Source organism: Crocodylus siamensis, chromosome 10 (assembly GCF_052110815.1).
Source record: "Crocodylus siamensis isolate JL-2025a chromosome 10, ASM5211081v1, whole genome shotgun sequence".
Taxonomy (NCBI): Eukaryota; Metazoa; Chordata; order Crocodylia; family Crocodylidae; genus Crocodylus; species Crocodylus siamensis.
Window position 1 is genome coordinate 59,363,255 of NC_143404.1, and position 22,751 is coordinate 59,386,005.

Genomic DNA, 22,751 nt, shown 5'->3' on the forward strand with positions numbered 1-22,751 from the left:
AAGACCTGGACTATACTGACCTCCAGACCCATTTCTACCACTTTTAAAAGACAACATTGGTACTCACCAACAGCAGACAGTGCACACAAGCACAATGCACTATCATAATGGGGATGACAACTACAGAAACCACAGGAGCGAGGAGCACAGATCCACATAGGAGACTATATTTTGGTGCGTGCCACTCTGACTGCAGGCTTTCACTGCACCGATCTCATAAGAGTGAATTTACCTTGCGTATAACAAATGTTTGGCATAAAAAGGGTCATCGGATAAGAGCAAATTTGCACATACAGAACCCGCATAAAATGAGGGAAACCTTTATGCACAGAGATAAATACACTTGCACCTACACAAAGGCAAAGCAGTATGCATACAGCAAAATACACTTTAGCATAGAAACACAGACACAGACAAACCAGCCTGTCAACAGATGTGCCCAACAAGGAATAAATACCAGTAAACAGATGCAAACAAATCAGCACTTACACATATGCATACAAACACCCACAAACAAATATGGACACACAACGCAGTTTATCCACAGATCTATGCAAAGATAAACACAGACCAATCTCTACATAAAGAAAGGTACACAAACATATTCAGAGCACACACAGACACCAGCTGGTATGATGGGCATAGTGGTACACAGAGATAAACACACACAAATGTCTGTGCACTAAGAAATACACACAAAAATATATACAGGGAAAATACAAAGAAACAGAGATACACAAATATGAACAGAGAAAGTGCAACATATGTGCATATGGATTACAATTAAAATATGAACAAGTTAAGCAATACATTCACAAAAACAAAGTAAAGCACCCTATATATATGTATTTTCATGAAGGTGCACATACATACGCAGAAATGATCCAAGCAGGGTGCAGGGCCCAGGGTAAATCAGCATGTGCGGGGCCCTGCCCTCATACGCAAGGAAGCTGGTGGTAGATCTGGTGGTGAAGCAGGTGGGGCGCGCTGACCGGACACGCCGGATTCAGCGACAGATTGAGAGGCAGTGTGCGAGGGGCCCGAGCGGCTGGACATGAAGCCAGTGGCGGCACAGAGTTGCTGTGCCGCTCCACCCAGCTCCACAGGGCCCCCCAAAGCACGGGACCCGGGACAGTTGCCCCAATTCACCCCCACTCTCCCCAGGAGGACCCTGTACATATGCTTGCAGAGGGATAACGCTGACACAGTTTCACAGGCATATACAACCAAGCATGCATAAAAACACATATGCAACAAAACCATACATTTAAAGCTTTGACGTCCAACACAGGTGAGAGCGTCACCCATTTTTACCATGACAAAGCACAGAACAAAGAAGAAATACAAACACAAATATTTTCCTAATGTGAGCATAAGCTGCTGACTGATTTGTTTTTAAAAATAGTTCTCATGTAGTTGCATGTGCAAAATATGTGTGAAGTGTGTTGTGGGCTACGAAACAGTGAACACAACTGGGCTAATCCGCAGCTGGTAGAAATCAACATAACTCATTGACTTCAAGAAAGCAAAGTCTGTTTACATTCGCTGAGAATCCGTCCACAATGACTTCACTGAGCTATAGGAATGCAGCATAAACAGATGTGCATTCTTCAGACTACCAGTACTGAAACATATTTATTCCACTTTTAAGTAAGAAAAGCATATTTTAAAATCTCAAGAGAAAAGGATTCAATACAATGAAGAAATGCTAACAGTGCAAACTTTTATGTGACACCAGATCAGAGAAAAATATATATATCTAACATTATCTAGCTTATTTAATATTGCAACATAAATATGGGATAAAACAAATGATCCCTTTCCTCAGGCCAAAATAAAATGGTCCTTACTTCCCAGGACTTCTTAGTTTACCATACACCTTGTTCCTGCCAGATCTCCTTAATTCTAAGCATTAGGAAAGTTTTCTGTTTAAGAGCAAAAGATGATGCCACTGTAAGATACACCACTGTCATCCTGCCGTATGTTTTAAGCTCCGTCTCGTATTACATGAAATAAAAACTCTCTCTTCAATCAGGATACAGTTTTGCTTGACTGCAGATTTGTGGTTTAACCAAGGGATCTAAGCCATGTTCTGCCTTGGCTGTAAAACAGTGTTCATGATAATGGTGTGAGGATTGTCTAGATTCATAGATACCAGGGTTGGAAGGGACCTCAATGGATCATTGAGTCCGACCCCCTGCCTAGACAGGAAAGAGTGCTGGGGTGAGAAGACCCTATCCAGCCTTCTCTTAAAGACCCCCAAGGTAGGGGAGAGCACCACCTGCCTTGGAAGCCCATTCCAAATTCTGGCCACCCTTACAGTGAAGAAGTTTTTCCTGATATCTAGCCTAAATCTGCGCTCTGTCACTCTGTGACCATTGTTCCGTGTTACCCCAGGAGGCACCCTGGTGAACAGAGCATCTCCGATCCCTTGTTGCGTCCCCCAATGAATTTGTAGGCAGCCACAAGATCACCTCTCAGCCTTCTCTTGCGGAGGCTGAAGAGGTCCAGTCTCTCAGTCTCTCCTCATAGGGCTTGTTCTGTAAGCCCCTAATCATACAAGTGGCCCTCCTTGGGGCCCTCTCGAGTCTATCAACATCCTTCTTGAAGCATGGTGCCCAAAACTGGATGCAGTACTCCAACTGCGGCCTGACCAATGCTGCATAGAGGGGAAGTATCACCTCCTTGGATCTATTTGTCACGCATCTCCTGATGCATAACCAAGCGCAGTTAGCTTTGCTGATGATTTTGTCACACTGATGACTCAGGTTCATCTTGGAGTCCACTATGACTCTGAGATCCCTTTCCACTTCTGTGCTCTGAAAGGGTCACTTCCCAGCCAGGTGTGCTGGATATTTTTTGCACCCTAGGTGCAGCACTCTGCACTTCTCCTTGTTGTACTGCATCCTATTGTGTACTGCCTACTTATCCAACCTGTCCAGGTCTGCCTGCAATCGTTCCCTACCCTCTGGAGTGTGTACTTCACCCCACAATTTAGTATCGTTCACAAATTTGGACAGAGTACACTTCACATCCAAGTCAATGATGAAGATATTGAAGAATACAGGTCCAAGGACCGAACCCTGTGGGATGCCAGTACCCGCATCCTTCCAGATCGATACCAACCCATCTACTACCACTCTCTGGGTGCAACCCTCAAGCCAATTTGCCACCCACCAGACCGTGTAAACATCTGTGTCACAGCCTCTTAATTTATTTGTAAGAATGGGATGAGATACTGTATCGGAGGCCTTGATAAAATCCAAGAAAACAACATCCACCTCTACTCCTACGTCTAAGCATTTTGTGACAACATCATAAAATGAAACCAGATTGATCAGGCATGATCTACCTGCTGCATTATTTTTCCCGCTGGACTCCCACAAATATGATCCTTCGTAATATTTTCAAAGACCTGTCCAAGGATGGAGGTGAGACTGACTGGTCTATAATTACTTGGATCCTCCTTCCTCCCCTTCTTGAAAATAGGGACCACATTGGCCCTTTTCCAATCCTCCGGGACCTGACCCGAGCGCCACGAGCACTCAAACAGCCATGCTGCCAGTGGTCCTGCTATGACACCGGCCAATTCCTTCAGTACCCTCAGATGCAGCTCATCCAGGCCTGCTGACTTGAACGCATTCAGTCTATCCAAGTGACTCTGCACCAAGTCAGTATCAAAAATTGGTGGGCTGGTGTCTGTCTGATGCCCATCTAAGAACCCATTCAGAGACTTATCTTGAGCCCTGTTCAGGAACACCGAGGCAAAAAACTCATTGAATAGCTCAGCCTTGTCCCCTGTGTCTGTCACTAATTGCTCTAGCGGGGTTATGTGTTGATTTGAGAAGTTGCCTTAACAGCATGAAAACATGTACTTTCTTTTAATATTACACTCACATATACGTGTATTATACAGCACAGGGATATAAAGTTGTAAGTTCCACTTGTGTCTCCAGCTGTAAGTTCCACTTGTGTCATCTGGGTGGCAAAAAGGGAAATTAAAATTGTCCAAAAGGACCAAGTGAGGATATCCCTTGCACTGGGGAATGCCCAGGAAATGTAAAATCAGCATTACTGGATCAAAACCACCTGCTCTCAGATCCCCAGGCGAAGGGTCACCACCATGGCTGGAAGAAATGCAGAGTGTAGTTGTATTTTGGTAAGACGAGGCAATTATAATGGCTCCTAAAGTGGCCATCACTTCTTGTTTAGGTTAAATCAGCCTCAAGATTTCTCTAGCTTGTGCTGGGGCCCAAAGTGATACATAGATGTCCTCAGCACTGGGTCAGGGAGAGCAACGGAAGTCTCACTTGTCTTATCTTTTTGTCTCAAATGAAAGTTGAGTGTAGACAGTCTGTTTCAGACTTACTCACCCCAAGAGCCACGTCCGATCCTCCACTGAAGTTAAAGAGTTGGAGAGCAGGGGGAGGGGGGTGCGGGGCATGCTGAATGACCCGGGGAGAGAGCGGGAGAGGGGTGCTGAGTGGCCCGGAGTGGTGTTGAGTGACCCCCCTCCCGCCATCACAGCATTGAACCACCCTGGCTTTCCCTGCAGGGAGCACGCCCCTGGGTAAGCAGTGGAGCTGCAGCCCCTGCTCCGGCAGCCCAGCGCCTGAGCCATCAGTCCCAGGAGAAGCGGGCAAGGCTTCAAGAATTGGGGCGAGAGCTGCAAGTACCATGCCAGCGAGGTACATGCAGCTAGTGAGCCACAGTTCACTATTGCTCTATTCACACATCCCCCCACCCTCCCCACACACACACACACACACAAACTTTTATCTTCTACACTTCAACACCATAGACAAACTCTGTACTAGTAATATTAACAACTGTGGCTTCTCCTGGAGTATGTCAGCCTCAGACATCTCTGCTCAAAGTGTGAAGAAAATTGTAACAGTAGAGGCAGGTGGTCTGCACTGCAGGAAGAACAGTGGGAGAAATCGGAAAGCAAAGAAAATCCTGTGACACTAAGGCCACATCTACATGAGACACTGATTGCCATTTACAAGTACTGAATGACCAGTATTACTGTCCAGTAGCTCATTACTACTGTGCAGTAGCATCACATCATGCCCATGCCACATGATGCTACTGAGCAAATAGTAATGAGCTACTGCACAGTTAGTGTCTTGTGTAGACATTGGCCTAAGCGCAGTGCAGATCTGATCTGTTTTAAAGAAGAGGATCATGGGGGATGTGGGAACAGCTGCAGTACAGGCCTGTAGAGCTGTAGGATATCAAGTGCTGCAAAACAGGTCTGATTAGGCCCTTTCACATTGTTAGGATCATAGGAAATCAGGGCTGGAAGGGGCCTTATGAAGTCATCTAGTCCCGTCCCTTGTTCAAGGCAGGATTGTCCTTGACTAAACCATCCCAGCCAAGTGTCGCTCTAATCTGCTTTTGAAAACTGCCAAAAATTACACAGCTTCTCTAGGTAGCTTGTTCCAATGCCTGACCACCTTCACAGTCTGACAGTTCCTCCCCACTCCAGCCGAAATTTCCCCTGCTGAAGCTTGAGGCCATTGCTCCTAAACCAGTCCCCTATAGGCACAGAAAAAAGCTCTTCTCCATCCTCTCTATAATCACTCTTCAGGTATTTGAAGACTTATCAAATGCTCCCTCAGTCTTGATAAGTCCCTCAGACTTATCAAATGCTCCCTCAAATGCTCCTCTCCAGACAAAACAGCCCTAACTCTTTCAGCCTTTCCTCAGGAGTCTTGTCTCCCAGGTCCCCCGTCATTTTTGTTACCCTGAGCTGGACTGCCTTCAACCTGTCCACATCCCCCTTGAAGCACAGGGCACAAAACAGGAGACAAGCCTGCAAGTGAGGCCTTACCAGTGACTGTTCAATTGAATTTAACCCTTTCTTTACTTACAAAGTCAGTGCCACAGCTTATTTATTAAGGGGTGTGTGTCTGGGCACGGTCTAGAACTCAAATTCTGAGAGATCCTGACATCATTTCAGTTGCTACCTTTTCCTCCTCTTTCTCTGCCTAGAGCGCAACAGCAACATCCCCAAAGCTATGCCCCCACCCTGTGGCTGAATCAGAAAGTTGGTAACTTTTGAAACTTGGTAGGTTGCCTACAGCTTTGTGTTACCTTAAAAGTCCCTTAAGAACTTCATTTCCCTTTAGCAAATGCTGACACAGGAGAAATCCACACAATCAATGTGACGTTACAGCTTACTGGGGATACCTTTCTGTTGATGCTGCTGGTGAACGCCCCAGCTTCCTGACTGTAACCTTGTGAGCTCTCCTGTGAGCGGGTTCGGCTATTGTCTTAGGATGCCATTCCATAATGACTAAAGACATGTTACCTGTGTCTGATAAGCTCCACAAGCGAATAAAATGCTTTAATTCTGGAACTGCTATTCATGCCTTAAGGATTTCTTATAAGATGTTCAAGTTCAAGTTTTGAGAAAGAGTTACATGTCACATATACAAGCTTCACTGTAAGGGCTGAATGGGCGCACAGGGAGGGAATATGATTGAGCAGTGAGACCGGGGTGCTGGATTCAGAATATCTGGGGTGCATTTCAGGATCTCCCACTTTCCCTTTGGCCTTGCCTATGCTAAAAGTTAGTGGCCATTTTTCAGTACTGGTCCAGCTGTAATGGTGAAAGCATTGGCATAGCTCCATTCTTTTACTGCAGTATGTTTGCACATGTTGCCAGTGGTACCAAACCAGATAGTGTGGTTACTGTAGTTGACTGAACTCATCATGCCAGTGTATATTGTCCATAATGGCATGCGATCCATTTATTGATACTTTACACAACTGTTTCCGATGACTAGTAGAGAGGCCATAATAATTTCAAATGACCCCAATAACTTACATAGGGAAAGTGCATCTTGATCAGCTGAGGGACATAACTAATGGGCATCTGTAAACAAGAGAAGATCTGAGTTATTTCATTCAAGTAATGATGAGTTTGGAGCTGAAAACGCAGGGCTTGTCCTGGATAGTAACACCAATGTCTCTTTGCATATGGCCATGAGTTCTTTAGGACCCGGGCTCATTTGACCTCCCTTTCACCCTAACTGCTAATCTGATTAGCAGCACTCCAAGTCTTGGAGATGAGAAGCAAAAAGTAAAGTAAGATTTTGTTCTGAGAATATTCTTTCACTTAAAAAAAATACCATAATTAAAATGTTGGTGTGGGGGTTACATTTCTTAAAAAGGCTTTACTTTGTAGGGAATTTGCTCAAGTGACAGGTTGTTTTATTTATTTCTAATTCCTCCTAGCAAGTCAACAGTCCTTTATAAAATGTCTTTGCTTTTTAAAAATGCATTTACCTTAGATACTCACATGGTCTTCACTTTAGACTGGGAATTTTATAACTTTCCAGTATTGTTTTTCAGTTTAAAAGGGGAAATTTGTAGACTGCCAGCCGGGGGTTTTCATCCTTAAAGAGAGATTGCATGTTACTAGAATGGTGCTTCTATTCAAATGTTTGTTTCTGTCCTTTTTTCTGTTTGTTTTTCTTTTGCCTGTTTCAAAAAGGAAATATTTTACTACAATAACTACTTAATTTTAAAGGGAACATGGGTTGCCTTTTTTTTTTTCAACTGACACTGATAAAAATAAACTGAAGCAACTGACTGGTTTGTTAAATAAATAGGGCATCAAAGATTATAACTGTTGTGAAGTGTCAGATGCTGTGGGTTGCCGTTATTTTCATAAAGATGCAACTTGTATGTATGATTGTAAATTATTTGGGGTTGTACAGTGTCTACCACAAAGGGCCTAAGACCTCCAAGTAGGTACTACTACAGTACCAATAATACTGTATTTGTACGTTGGCTCTGTGCCACTTCACATGGTCAAATTCTATGTTGGTTTGTGTAGATGCTATAAAGTGAGCATTCGGGTATAGTGTGGGGAACTTGCTGTGCTTACCTTGCCTGAATACAGTCTTTAGCATTATTGAAGTTACCTTAGAAGCCAAAAAGAACCTGTAGCCTGCCTATTTCTTATTCTCTCTTTCAACAACCATGGATTATCCCATTCTGAGACGATGCTTATTCAGCACTTCCTTGCCTGTCTTCCCATAGCTGTGTTATTCTGTAGCAGTGCCTGCTGTTCTAGGGACTCATCCAAAGCCCATTGAAGTCAATGAGATGCTTTCTGCTGAATTTACTGGACTCCAAATCAGACCCCTGCTCCTGGCTGAGCAAAACTTGCCACTCATGCTTAGTTTGGCAGTGCTTTGGTTAGAAGGGCAGATGTTCACTACTTTACATGTCTTTCATGACCCTTTATCCAAACGCGTATTGTGTATATGATTTATATGAACCAATCCCATACATTTATTTATTTTCTGTGGTACTAAATAAACTCCAGCCTCACATGCCTTGATTTGTGAAAATGTTTATACAGCTTTTCAGTGGAATTTACTGCACCACAGTTTACAGTTTATTGAACCTCTCTGTGGTCAAAAGTATCTGGACAAGAGTAGAGAGTGTAGGAAGGAGACTATGAGAATATTGAAGGCAATAAAAGCTGTGTTACATTCTATCAAGGATTTCCCATTTTTTAATATTTTTAAGACTATGCCAGAAGAGCAGCCTACTTGTATTTTACCATGCACTGTAGTTTTGCAGATTCTCATTGTCAATATAGGCGACCAAAAGTGGTCATATATATACAGTTAACATGCATTTGCCTACAACAGTGGTTTTCAACCTTTTTCATTTGCAGGTGCCTGAAAACATTTTAATGGAGGTATGGGCCCTTTTGGAAATTATGAATGGAGGCACAGACCCCTTTGAACTGTAAATGTGGTATTCACTTACTTTTAACTGATCATAGTCATTTTTAATGTAGCCCTTATACATAGTCTGTGGACCTCCAGGGATCCATGGACTACAGGTTGAAAACCACTGGCCTAAAGACATCCCATGTGCCAATGTAACTCATTGCTGAATTCAGGTTCATAGTATTTGTATACTCATTGTATTAGTAGATTTGGCAGCAACCCATGGCATTTCCAGGGGCCTGTATCAGCTAGTGGGGCCCACTCCACAGACAATGGCCAAGGCACCACCTACCCAATGAGGCATTACTTTCTTAGCAGGCTTTAGAAGCCCTAAGTGACTTATAGGCACTGTTCTATGGGTACTCACTTATACAGTCTGTTATCAGAAGCCTTTTAACAGAGCCATATTTAATGGTTCTTGCTGGATGAACCAGTATCTATTTTGGTGGACATGTAAGAGAAATAGAGTGCTAAAATCTAAACCCACATCGATACAGATGAAAACTATTTTCTCTGAAGTCAATAAAGTTTCACTAGCATGAAGTCAGTAAAAGTGATATCCGAATCCAGCTCATGGACTTTTAGTATTAAAAACATTAATACGTTCTGACTCATTTCACAATATGAAACATCTGTAGTACATCCCAGCTCAGCCAAAGAAATGCAAACTATGTGCAGCAACAACCTTTAAATATCTGCATTAGGCTTATACATGGTAGCAGTTGTAAGATACACATTTTTCAAAGATAGTTGAACAGGGCATGGTCAAGGTATCTCACTAACTTGACAAAGTGATGCCTTCACAATACATTGAGTTGCTCTTTTGAATTGGTATCAACATACTATTATTGTATTGCCCCCTCTACAATACATGTGATGGTGGTTCCTCTTCTTCATACAACTAGGGATATTTTATCTTAATCTAAATATTTTAATTATTTTAAATCTTTTCTTTAAAACTTTGCCTCTTCTTTAGCATAGTCTTGTTGGCAATAGGGTGTATGCTGCCTGACAAATCAAATACTTGTTTTTAAATTAAACTTTTGTATTCAGTTGATCAATACAAGATTTTATATATATGTATTTTTATTTTTTTTATTTTTTTTTTACTTATTTTGTAGGCTGTAATAAGAAAGCCCTATATATTTTTAAAAGCATATTACATTTCTACCAGTCCCGACACACACACACAGACACACACACACAACCCCTTAGCTGACTGACAACTTGTGCACAAGCCGGTTAGAACTTGAAACAGCTGAGTTTATAATGAAATCTATGATATAATAATAACAACAACAACCACCTAATGGAGCATACATAATTATATAATCTGTAATACACTCTGGGGTAACATATGCCCCAGTACAGTTCCTGTGAAATAAAAACAGTATTCAGAACACAATTTCCAATAGGCCCGTACAAAGGGCCAAATTTGGTCTTTGTAATGTTGCACAAATCCAGAATAAATCCTCTGAAATTATTGGATTTACTCTAGGTCCTTTTAAAGGGGGATTCTTGGTAGGATGAGAACTGGTGGGCTACACAGTGAAATAAACACAAACAGTGATGTAGACGAGCCCTTGCCTGTGGTTAAGTTAAGGGATGGCTGGGGTCATGGACAATGAAAAGATACTCCATCTAATTGTCAGGAGACAACCCATAAAATGGTTGTTCCAGATGCTGAAAGAAGAATGAAGAAGGTTGAGATCAGCCCTGAGGATGCCCTCAACAGGACCGGGTGGAGAAAAAGAACAAGAGTTGCTCGCTTCAACAAAGGGACAAAGTGAAGGTAAAGATAAAGAAAATATTTTATTCTTTACTTACCTATGAAAACAACTTTGTTCATGACAGAGCATTACATTTAGCATGTACAGGGTAAAAAAGAGCTCTGTCCAAAGTCTAATGGGTGCATTAACCAACTCAAAGTGCCCAGTTTCTGTTTTTAGTCGGGCTAAAGTAAATTGAGTTGCCTCTGGGGTCACTGAGATCAGAATCTGGACCACATTGATCTGAATCTTTGGTCGTCATGATTCACTGACCTTTGTAGAAACACTGCTGGCTTATTCCACAGAACCAGGGTCTTTATTTCGTACAAATGAAATATCTGAAAGTAAGATAAATTGTGTTACTTTTTGGTGAGCTTTGCAGGAATAATCTCTTGAGATCTCACTTAGCTGACAGTAGAGCATTTGCATGTTCTTTTCCAGCATCAGCATAAAAATACTTTAAAAAGAAAACTCCTCAGGTTGCTCGACTACAAAATGAACTTGAATGAATACAAATGGCAAAGAAACAGACTTGTTAGGCAGGACTGGAATAAATTCTCTCAGCCTGATAACAGGATAACTGTATCTTGCTCCTCTCATAAGATTTAAGTACTTAATTAAAGCTTACAGTACTTCAAGGGAGATGAATGTAATCATGTCCATTTATAAAGCTAGGGAAACTGAGGTAAAGAGTGCTGAAGTGATTTGCTCAGGGACACCCCAGAAGTCAATTCACACTAGCAGTAGCATTCAGAAGCTCTGATTCTCAGTCCCCTCCTTCAGCCAGTAAATCCCTTTTATGAGGGATCCACACAGGCTTTGGGTGGCAGGGCATATTTTCCCTAAAGGCTCTCTCACTGTTGCTACCTCCAGTTCCCTTCCACCAGGGTAGAGCTACCCATACTGGGAGTCCTAACAAATTTAGCACTCCAGCTGGTGCTACCACCAATTAGTGGAAAAATCCTATTGGAGGTACAGCTATATGGCACAGAGGACTCAGTCAAATCAGGATTTGAGAGAAAAGGTGGGGGCACTTCCACATCTCTCTTATACACTTTACAGAACACAATGAAAAACAATGAATTAAAAGGAATGATACAGCAAACAAATCACACATTGACAACTTCTTTTTCCTCTGAACCAGGTGAGATCATAAGCCTCAGGACCAAAGCTTCCTTGATACATTTGTGAATTTGGAATCCCTAAATGGAACTACGAGATCAACGAGCTTTGGATCAGTTCCTAAAAAATATTTTAGGGAAAAGAGGTGCATTATTTCATACATCATAGATGTAAAAAACAGTTTCTAAAAAAACCCTGTCTCTTGGTACCTCTCTCTTATTACCCCCCATCTTTGACATCTCCTGTCCTTCCTACAACTGATTCACTCCATTTGTTGTATGGATGTTTCCCTCCTTTTGCTCTTCCTTGTTCAACAGCTTCTCATTTAAAGCTAATCACATAAAAAGTGCATAATTGGATTTTTATGATTCTCTTTCCTGACATCATGATTTTTAATTATTTAATGAAGAGCTCTTGAACTTAGAACTAAGTTTCTGGTTTAATTAATCAAAGGTCTTGTTCAGTTCAAGGTGTTTTGGTTTTATGGCAGTTTACTTCGTTAGTTTAATGCAAAAGCTTTTTTGTATACAAGTATTTCCATAAAAAATATCCTTAATCTGCTGTAACCCAAGAGGTTCAAAGCAGGTGCACAAGTGCTGTGGGAGGTCTAGGAACTCTCCTCCCATATAGAGCAGAGCCAGACCACCAATGGGGACTTAACCATATACCTTTTAATACTGGGAATATAACAGGCATAAATCAAAGGGTATAGTGGACACTACAATGCCCCAAGGGGACAGGAGTCAACAAAGTTTAGACACTTACAATCATTGACAAAAGACAGGGTTAACAAAATATAAAACACAAACAGCAGAACAAACAATACGGGTTGGTGAAATATAAAAAAAAGCACAAAATACAAAATGTCAAATGAAATATAGGGCCTAGGTACCTGGAGAGGGAGAAAGCGGGGAAAACACAATGGCCCCTTTCCACTGCAAGATTTGCTTCTTGCTAGCTCACTCACCCCAAGTCACCCCAGCTGGGACTATGAACCCAGATCTCCCACATGGTCAACATGTGGGGAGCCGGAGGAAAAGCAAGGGCAATGTTGGACCCCTGCTAAACCAGATGGGGCAACTGACAACTGACGCCCAGGAAAAAGCCAACCTATTAAATAGGTACTTTGCGTCAGTCTTTCATCAGTCACACAGGATGCCCATGCCTGCTATGGGACAGGGAAATCTGGGTGAGGGGGATCCCCTACCCTCCATCAATGCTGACCTCGTGAAGGAACACCTTGAGAAGCTGGATACCTTCAAGTCAGCTGGCCCTGATAATCTGCACCCCAGGGTACTCAAGGAGCTGGCGAGCGTCATAGCCCAGCCCCTGGCACGGGTCTTTGAAAACTCCTGGCGCTCTGGTGTAGTGCCCGAAGACTGGAAGAAGGCCAATGTGGTGCCGATCTTCAAGAAAGGGAGGAGAGTGGATCCGGCTAACTACAGGCCCATTAGCCTGACTTCTATCCTGGGGAAGATCTTAGAAAAGTTTATTAAGGAGGCCATCCTTGAGGGACTGGCCCAGGCTAACATCCTAAGGGACAGCCAGCACGGGTTTGTTGCGGGTAGGTCTTGTTTGACCAATCTCATTTCCTTCTATGACCAGGTGACCTATCACCTGGACAAGGGAGAAGAGATTGATGTCATATATCTTGACTTCAAAAAAGCTTTTGATCTGGTATCCCATGATCACCTCTTGGCCAAACTGGCCAGTTGTGGCCTTGGCTCCACCACGATCCGCTGGCTGGGAAATTGGCTTCATGGTCGGACCCAGAGGGTTGTGATTGATGGCAGTCACTCATCGTGGTGCCCTGTGACCAGTGCGGTCCCTCAGGGCTCTGTCCTGGGACCCATACTGTTCAACATCTTCATTAACGATGTGGACATTGGAGTCAGGAGTGGACTGGCCAAGTTCGCTGATGACACCAAACTTTGGGGCAAAGCATCCACGCCAGAAGATAGGCGGGTGATCCAGGCTGACCTGGACAAGCTCAGCAAATGGGCAGACGAGAACCTCATGGTGTTTAACACCAATAAATGCAAGGTTCTCCACCTTGGGAGGAAAAACCTGCAGCATCCTTATAGGCTCGGCAGTGCTACGTTGGTTAGCACTACAGAAGAAAAAGACTTGGGGGTCATCGTTGACCACAAGATGAACATGAGCCTGCAATGTGATGCTGCGGCTAGTAAAGCGACCAAAATGCTGGCGTGCATCCATAGATGCTTCTCGAGCAAATCCCGGGACGTCATTCTCCCCTTGTACTCGGCCTTGGTGAGGCCGCAGCTGGAGTACTGCGTCCAGTTTTGGGCTCCACAATTCAAAAAGGATGTGGAGAAGCTTGAGAGAGTCCAGAGGAGAGCCACGCGCATGATCAGAGGTCAGGAAAACAGATCTTACGATGACAGGCTGAGAGCCATGGGGCTCTTTAGCCTGGAAAAGCGCAGGCTCAGAGGTGATCTGATGGCCACCTATAAGTTTATCAGGGGTCACCACCAATACCTGGGAGAACGTCTGTTCACCAGAGCGCCCCAAGGGATGACGAGGTTGAACGGTCACAAACTCCTGCAAGACCGTTTCAGGCTGGACATAAGGAAGAATTTCTTTACTGTCCGAGCCCCCAAGGTCTGGAACAGCCTGCCAGCGGAGGTGGTTCAAGCACCTACATTGAACACCTTCAAGAGCAAATTGGATGCTTATCTTGCTGGGATCCTATGACCCCAGCTGACTTCCTGCCCTTTGGGCAGGGGGCTGGACTTGATGATCTCCCAAGGTCCCTTCCAGCCCTAATGTCTATGAAATCTATGAAACATCACCACACAGTCACCAGTGGTGGCACTGCTCCAGCCTGCTCGGGGTCTTGACCTTCCAGGAGCCCTGGCCTCTGATTGGAGGAGCTGGGAACCTCTCAGGTCATTGCTCAGATCCTTGCTGGAGCGGGGGAGCCTCTCCTGCTGGCTGCAGCCTCTCGTAGGGGATCCTGGAGCCCAGCGGGAAGCCTCTCATGCCGGCTGCACACCTCGCTGCTGAGGCTCCAACTGCTGCCTGCAGGTCCTGCTCTTTCAGGCTCTTCTGGGGCACTGCTCCCGCCCCACTGGCTCAGCTCTTGCCAGCTCTGTGAAGCTCCTTCCTTGTTGCCCCTTGCTGGTCTCTCTTAAGTCAGCCCACGCTGCCCCTTTTATCCCCCTCCAGGTGACCCAAGGGGCCAATCAGGGGACACAGGAGGTGAGTTTCTGGGGCCTGATTGGTGCGGAAAGGGAATCCCAAGTCCTCCAATCATCTTTTACCCCTTCAAAACCCCTGCCCTAGGTCAATGCCAGCCAGCCTGTCACACATCATTATAAAATCATGCTGTAAGTTTGAGTCTCCTCCTGTTACAGCCAATGGTAACCACTTCTTTTGGCTTGAATTAAATCAGGGTCAGGTCCATACTACCTAAAGCAAAATAACTACAACTAGAAACATATTGGCAATACAAATTCAAAATGCTTGAATTATTTTTATATTGTTGAAGAATTGAAACAGGTCTGATTTTTCTGAAACACTCCTACTAACATAGGTCTTCCAGTTTAAACTCTTTCCCCCTATGTAATTATTTACAATTTTAAAATTCCATGTACTTTTAGCTACCAAATGATTATTCTTTTATTTCATGAAGTTGGGGGGGAGGGGAAGAAGGAGTAAAGTGATGCTGAACAGAACTACAGAAAATACTGCAAATACCATGCTGTTGCAAAAAGAATCACCCAGACATAGAACAACCAAGCAAAAGTCTATTCTTTCTTTTTTAACTCTGTGAGTAAATTAAGCAATAAAGGATACAAAAAATCATGATTAGTTTTCTTTGTAAATGACTTCCTTCTAGCTGCAGGCTAGTCATTATTTAGCACTGGTTGATTCATTTTACAAGATACCCTATTGCATTCATATCAGCATGACTAATATATAAGAGAAAGTAATGAAAAGGTAAAGTCTATAATTATGAAGCTAGTTCTAAACTTTTGTGAGGTTTTTTTTTTAAATAGAACCAGAAAATAAAACCCATCTTGATCGTGGAGAAGAGAATGGGCTCGCAGAGAAGCGTTATTTTAATAGACAAGTGATATATATGCTATCTATCCTCCCATTCATCCCATGTGTTCTCTCTCATGTTTTTTCTCATCTGCAGTACCATAGAAAGGGTGCACTTGCACTGGGAATCCTTGCACTGCCTGGGCACCAACCTGGGGAAGAGCGGGGAAGCAATAAAAAGTGGTAAATATTGCAAACACAAATCACCACTGGGCCTGTGTGACAAGTGCCAGGCTGTGTCCACATGCTGCTGCTTATCTGCCATAGTGGCTCAGGGGTGTAGGTTGTAGCCTTGTTGGTCTACGGACATAGGCAGACAAAGTTACTTGGGTAAAATGTAATATCTTTTATTAGACCAACTGATGCATTAGAAAAACTGTTCTTTGCAAGCTTTTGGTCACAGGCACCCTTCTTCAGGCATAGCCAGCTCTCCCTATGCCTGAGGAAGGGTGCCTGTGCCCAAAAGCTTGCAAAAAGCAATTTTTCCAGCTATTCAGTTGGCCTAATAGTGGCTCAGGGAATGCTGATGCCAGAATCTTGGTTTCCAAAGCTCTCGGCTTCAACACGTGCTCAAGCGCTCTGCTGGCTGGGGGGAAGGGTGGGGTGAAACACATGTTTAAGTTCTGATCACTCGTAAATGATTTGTTAAACTCATTCCCCATCAGTTAGGATGGACGCTGAGGTAAGGTGGAGGAGGGAAACCTCATACAAACATTTGTTGCAGTAGCAGACATCTTCTGCCTTGACACCCATTTATTCATTGTCTATGATCATGTGAATACATGGTAATGTACTCTGTCTTTAATTATTTCCATCTGTCCCTTAGCCAAGATTCTTTTAACTCCTCCTGCAGCTTTTAATATGAGAACTGAATAACTTTATGTGCCTTTGTGACCCTCTTTCCTTTACATTGTAAGTATACAGGAGCTCCATAGAGTCATACAACATTGATGTGATATCAGGGTATTATAGTGTTTGCTCTGTGCCATTGGGTTCAGGGATGGGGCACTCACTCAGACCTCCATACCTTTGGGGTTCTGCCCTCAAGTCACCATTCGGCAGAGACCGGTGGGGATACACAGCTGTATCTTTATTAGGAACAGGATTCAGCAACTCACATGCTCGCATCTTGCAGGGAGACCTACAGCTATAAACCACCACAAACCGTACCCACAGGGCATCAAGGGGAGACTGGGTCATCCCACTGCTGGCCCCTTAAAAGTACATTCCATATACCACAGGTATGACTTCCTGTCTAAAAAAGTGTAATTAAATACTAAATTAGCCTACTTAAACTACCTAACCAAATACAAAATCCCTGACTGTTAGAGCCAGGGCAATTCTGTTTTATAAGCTACCACAGTGCAAATCCTTTCACAAGTATAGGGTTGCAGTGACGTAACCGAGAGGAGAATTCAAACTGGAACTCCCATACATATCACTGCTGAATGTATCCCATAGGAGCTGCAGCCCCTTGCACCAGTTCAGAGTCTTTGCTCTCATCTCACTGTAGAGGGTAGAGTTGTTTTTGGAGAAAACATCATCCACCTCCAATAAAATACCAGTGCTAATCGATTAAAACCATCACAACCAGAGAAATAGGAGATAGGGAATGACACAATTCTTTCTTCCTCTGGTAAATTTCCCACAGAAAGGTTAGAAGTAGACGTGGTATTAAAAACACTGTTAAACTGATAGTATCGCCCATGAAATTGCAAAACACTTTCATTCAGATCATGCTGCAGACACTGTACTAGTCATCACAGAAAGCCAGCGACAGCAGATGGAGCACTTGGGAGGAGGCTGCCAGGCTCTGCTATGGGAGATGGGACGGCATGTAAATACGAATGCAGACACAAGAGATGGGCATGGAGCTGGACATGGAAGGAAACAGAGCAGATACAGGCTTTTTTTTACAGGTTTAGTTAGCAATTCAAGTTGCAGCGAAGCCTGCAAATGTGACAATTACAACCCCTCATTTTAGAAGCTCATAATTTGGGGGAGTATTTCCTTCTTGGGACAAAATATTCCATGCCTGGTCTCCAGTCCAAAGGTGGAAAATCTGAAAACATTTTGAACAGGCATGTTTGAATTTGGCACAAATGAGAAAAACCACTTTCCATTTCCTGGTCTAAGAAAAATATCACCATGTAGATTTAACATTGCATTAACATCCCTTACTGCATGTAAGAATCAACTGGATATAGCAAAGGTGCCAGGAAAAGCTTTGTTTAAACATAAAAGCCTCTCTGAAGTTCAAGTGGTTTCCTTTTAGCATGTGGTTTGTATTTTATAACCCTGAGGCACACCTCATTGTTAAAACAGGTGTGACATGAAGCAAATATAACTAGCTAAGGAATACTGTTTTCTTTCTCGTCTTAGGCTAGACTGTGCAGCCCTTGCACGTGCTGGTTGAACACTTGTTCATAAAACTTGCATGATTCAGCCTTCTCTGGAGTTTCACATATAATGAAACAGCAGGTCTTGGCTGGACTTCCTCTTGCAACTATTATCCCATTGTAGGGGGAGGGGATCACATAATCTCGGCAGGAGCTAGCAAGGATGCAGCACTTCCTACAGCTTCCCAGACCACATGGGGAAGCATGCAGTGAGACCCGTCACCTGGGTCGGTGTGGGGATGGAAAGAGCTTCTTGATCTTGTTTCTGCCCTGCCTTTTTGGCATAGTTATCACCAGGGATCCTTGTTTTCTCTGTTTAAAAATCTTAAATTCTCTGATAAAAACCCAATATTCTCTGACTAAAACCCCCCAAATCCATGTTTTTCCACAATTAAAATGAAATGCTTCTATATGTATACATTGCATAGTTGAACACAATATTTCACTGATATATTTACAATTCTAAAATTTGGAGGTCTACTGATGCCTCAATCATTATAATAAAATCTCTTCTAAATACCTATTATATTTTGATGTTTGTTTTTTTACCGTGGAAAATCAGAGCTCCCCTTCACTCACCAGGATGTGTGTCCAGCTGTGGCTGTCCCTCCCCACGGCTGCTTCGTAGTGCTGAGCAGCCCTGATATGCCGATGCCCTGCTCCTGCCCATGTGGTTGCCCCTCACTCCCAAACCACAGCTCCCCTAGCCCTCCCAGTACCCTCCTTCCTGACTCACAACCCCCCAGCCCTGCCGGTGCCCTTCACTCCCAACCCAGAGACCTCTGGCCCTGCTGGTACCCCTCAATCCCAACCCACAGCCCCTAGCCCCTCCAGCCCTGCTGAAGAGGGACCTCAGCTGCCAGAACTATGGACCCAGAGGTTTCTGAAGCTGGAGTAGAGGGCAGAACCCCCATCCACCACTATGGGCAGCATGGGTGACTGGGGGCCTCCTGAGTCTGGGGGGACACCAGCAGCCAATCACCAACTGGGGGGGGGTCCGCCAGTGGCCAATCACTGATGGGGGGGTCCCCAATGGTCAATTGCTGATCCCGGAAGTGCCACCGGCGCTTCTCTCAGTACCCCCACTCACCAGCCAGTGTCAATCTCAGGGAGGGAATGGGCCAGCACTTCATTCAGCACCCCCACTCCCTGGCTGGAGAGAGTCAATTGTAGGGGGGCATGTGCCCCCCCATGCTCCCCCTATGTGTCACCTACGGCAGGCAACACAGCCAGAGCGGAGCTGAGTGGAGCCTGTGGGAGGCAGGGGAAGATGTGGGCTGCTTGCTGTAGGATCAGGGCTCCTTTCCCTGCTGTCCTCCCCTGAGGCCTCTGTGGCCCAGCTGGCGGGACCTGGCATGGGAGGGCATAGAGAGGCAGAGATGCTTAGTGCCACTGACACTGCCACTTGGAGCCCCATGCCAGCCATGCTGCCAAGGTGAGGCACCCCCTGTTTTTCTGGCTGCAGCAGGGGCAGTGGTGGTGGCACAGAGTTGTGCCCCCTTGCTACTGCTGGGTGGGCAGGGGGCACCTTGCCATGGTGGTACAGCTGGCACAGGGCTCCCGGCAGCAAAGTTGGTGGCACCAGGCCTCCCTGTCCCATTCTGCCCCTCCCATGCCAGGTCCTACATGCTGGGCTGTGGGGGCCCTCAAGGGGAGGACACCAGGACAGGGAGCCCTGAGTCCGCAGTGGGCAGTCTGCATCCTCCTGAGTCCTGTGCACATATCTGGGGTGTGGGGGGTGCCCCCCATGACCCTCTCCCTGGGAATGCGCACATTGCTGGGCAGCCAGCCACTCCACCGGCCCTTGGATGAGCCACCTATGGCTCCATCCCATGCCTCCAGCTGGGCCCTGTGACTGCACATTCCCACCCTGGCTAGGCAGCACCCCCAGACCTGCCCCACTCCCTCACCACGGCCACCTCAATCTGCCCCTCTGCACCCACACATTGCCTATGCCCCCTTCATGTTGCCTATGTCCCCTCCCTCATAGACTTACCTGCGGCAACCGGAGGAGCTGCTCTCCACCACTGCCTGGCTCTCCACTACTGCCTTACACATATGCATGTGGCACCCCATGTCCCGCAACTCCCACCCCTATGCAGCCCCTTGCCAACTGGAACTCTCACAGCCTGCAAGAAGAAACCCATGGTTTTCCACATTTTTCTTCTTAAAGGAGAAAATCCAAGTTTTTCTGCAAATGAAAACTCCAGATCCCTGGTTATCACCCCAGCCCTCACACAGTACTTCTTTCAAGAACAAATATTTGTGCTTGTCCTATCTCCCTGCACACCTCTATAGGACAAGGGCTCAGTGTAGCCTTTAATACATGGACTAAAAAGATGCCTTAAGTTTTAATTTTATCCCTTATGCATCAGTTGACAGCTTTAAACAGCATATGGGTCAAATCCTGCTTAATTACCTGGTTTAAACAGTAATCCTGATGAAGTTACTGAGCCTACTTCCACTTTCATTGTAGTTAATGGAGCTAGCTAGTCACATGCATAAGGTGGATATATTTTGGCCCTAAATGCATCTTACTGGTTAGTTTTTCTTTAAATAACTCCGGCAAGAAAATCACTCATTTTCCACTGTGTTGGATGAAGTTCACCAAACAATTTCAGTTTCAAGCTGAGTACACTAACCCTCAAACCCTGACAGTTTATGGTTCTTACATTTCTTAGTCAACACCATACAATCCAACTCAGTTTTTGTGTAGACTTTTCAGACCAGTTGTTTCCCAGAGTCACATACCTTAGTTACAGAGGTTAATATGAAGAAAGCAGAGTAATTAAAAGATGTGTTTTAAAATTAAATCTAAGAGCAACGCTTGATGCTGTTGGATATTGGCAGGCTCATTGTGCAATGCTTCCTATACCATTTAATCTCTTTCTCTCCATCAGAAACAATTTAGCTTCATTTGCGATTTGGGGTAGAGTTTGTAGGAGAGATGCTCTGCAGTACAGAAGGAAGTTTACTTGAAGTAAGGATGCCCAGAGACTTGTGAGACATGCAACTCCCATTAGGTAAATCTCAGCAGGACTGAAAGAACTGAAACCAGAACCAAAGCCCTTTCCTCTAAATGAAGATCCTTCAGTTAGCAATTCAGGAAAAAAAATGAATGCAACAGTAACACAGAGAGAAAAACATTCCTACCAAGAAAAGAGAAACAAATCATCTGACTCCTGAATTAAGGAGCTAAAAAATAAGCTTGAGCTGTGCTTGGTCAAGAAAGCATGAATCCGACACATGTATGGGTAAAAGACATGTTATGTGATAAATGTTGGTAGCATTTTCTCTTCTAAGAAAAAAAAGACAGAGACTTGATATGGAGAGCAGCTGAGAGATTAAAGAGAATGACATTTATGTACTTATTTCCTGTATTTTTAACCACAGTTTATGCTGCAGCTATCCCACTAATAACCAGAAATGGAACAGAAGCACAGGACCTACATATCATAAATGAAAAGCAATCACTACAGAAAGAACACAGCAACAACCCAGGTTCTTTTCTTCTTTTTTTGGGCAGGGGTGTGTGTGCATGCTCCACCGTGTTCAATTCCTTGCAGCTTCAAATAATGATTTCTTCAGACACTATAGACAGGGCCTTCAATCTCTTCAGTAAGAAATTTTGCTGCCTCCTCCATTTCTCTATTTCTTTATTTCACACTGCTTCCTTCCCAAACAAAAAACAAAGTTTGCTAAAATACTGACTTGTCTGATGGCTGGAAGTGTTATGTGTAACTGGTCAGTCTTGTGGTGTTTAGATAGGTGCAGTCTTAACGAGTGCCTGTGACACCAGACTTGTCTGGTATGGGGAGTCTCATTATTGCTAGGGCTGTGCAAGGCTTTGGACCATGCTTTGGATCTGGAGAAGCTTCAGACACTTCAGCATCTGAAGCAGCGTGTCCAGATTGAAGCACTGGCTTCTTTAAGCCTTCTGAAGTCATTTGGAGCTTCCAAAGCACTTTGGAAAAGCTTCAGAGATCTAGCCATAGGGGACAAGGGGAATCAATGAAATATCTGCTAGCCCCTGCTGTGGCCACGAAGCCTGCCTGCTGTCAAGGAGATAGGTTCATGGGGGTTCTGGGGCCCCCCATCCATGGGAGCATGATGGGCCCATGGGTTCATCGTTATGTAGGTGTTAATTATGTGTTAAGGAGTTAATGAGCAAGGATTAGTACCTACAAAACCACAGACTAAGGAGAGAAAATAATCAATACAGATGACTGCCCCAAGACAGAGACAGTCAGGTGCACAAGCACCCATGTCACGAGTTTTGCCTGTCAGCAGCTAGGGGTGCAGGGCCCCATGGGCCCATCACATTCCCATGGATGGGGGTGCCCAGGCCACCATGGGCCCATCACGCTCCCATGGATGGGGTCCCCAGAAGCCCCATGCACCTATTTTCTTGACAGCAGGCAGGCTTTGTGGCCACAGCAGGGGCTAGCAGGCCTGAAGCTGTCACCCCGCTGTGCCTTAACACACACAGTGTCACCCATGTCACGAGTTTTGCTTGCCCATAGCTTGAGGGGTAGTTCCCCCCAAACCCCTGCACTTATCTCCTTGAAACTTGGCAGGCTTTGTGGCCTCACCAGGGGCCACCATCCCTGCAGTTTTCACCCCCCTGTGTTGTA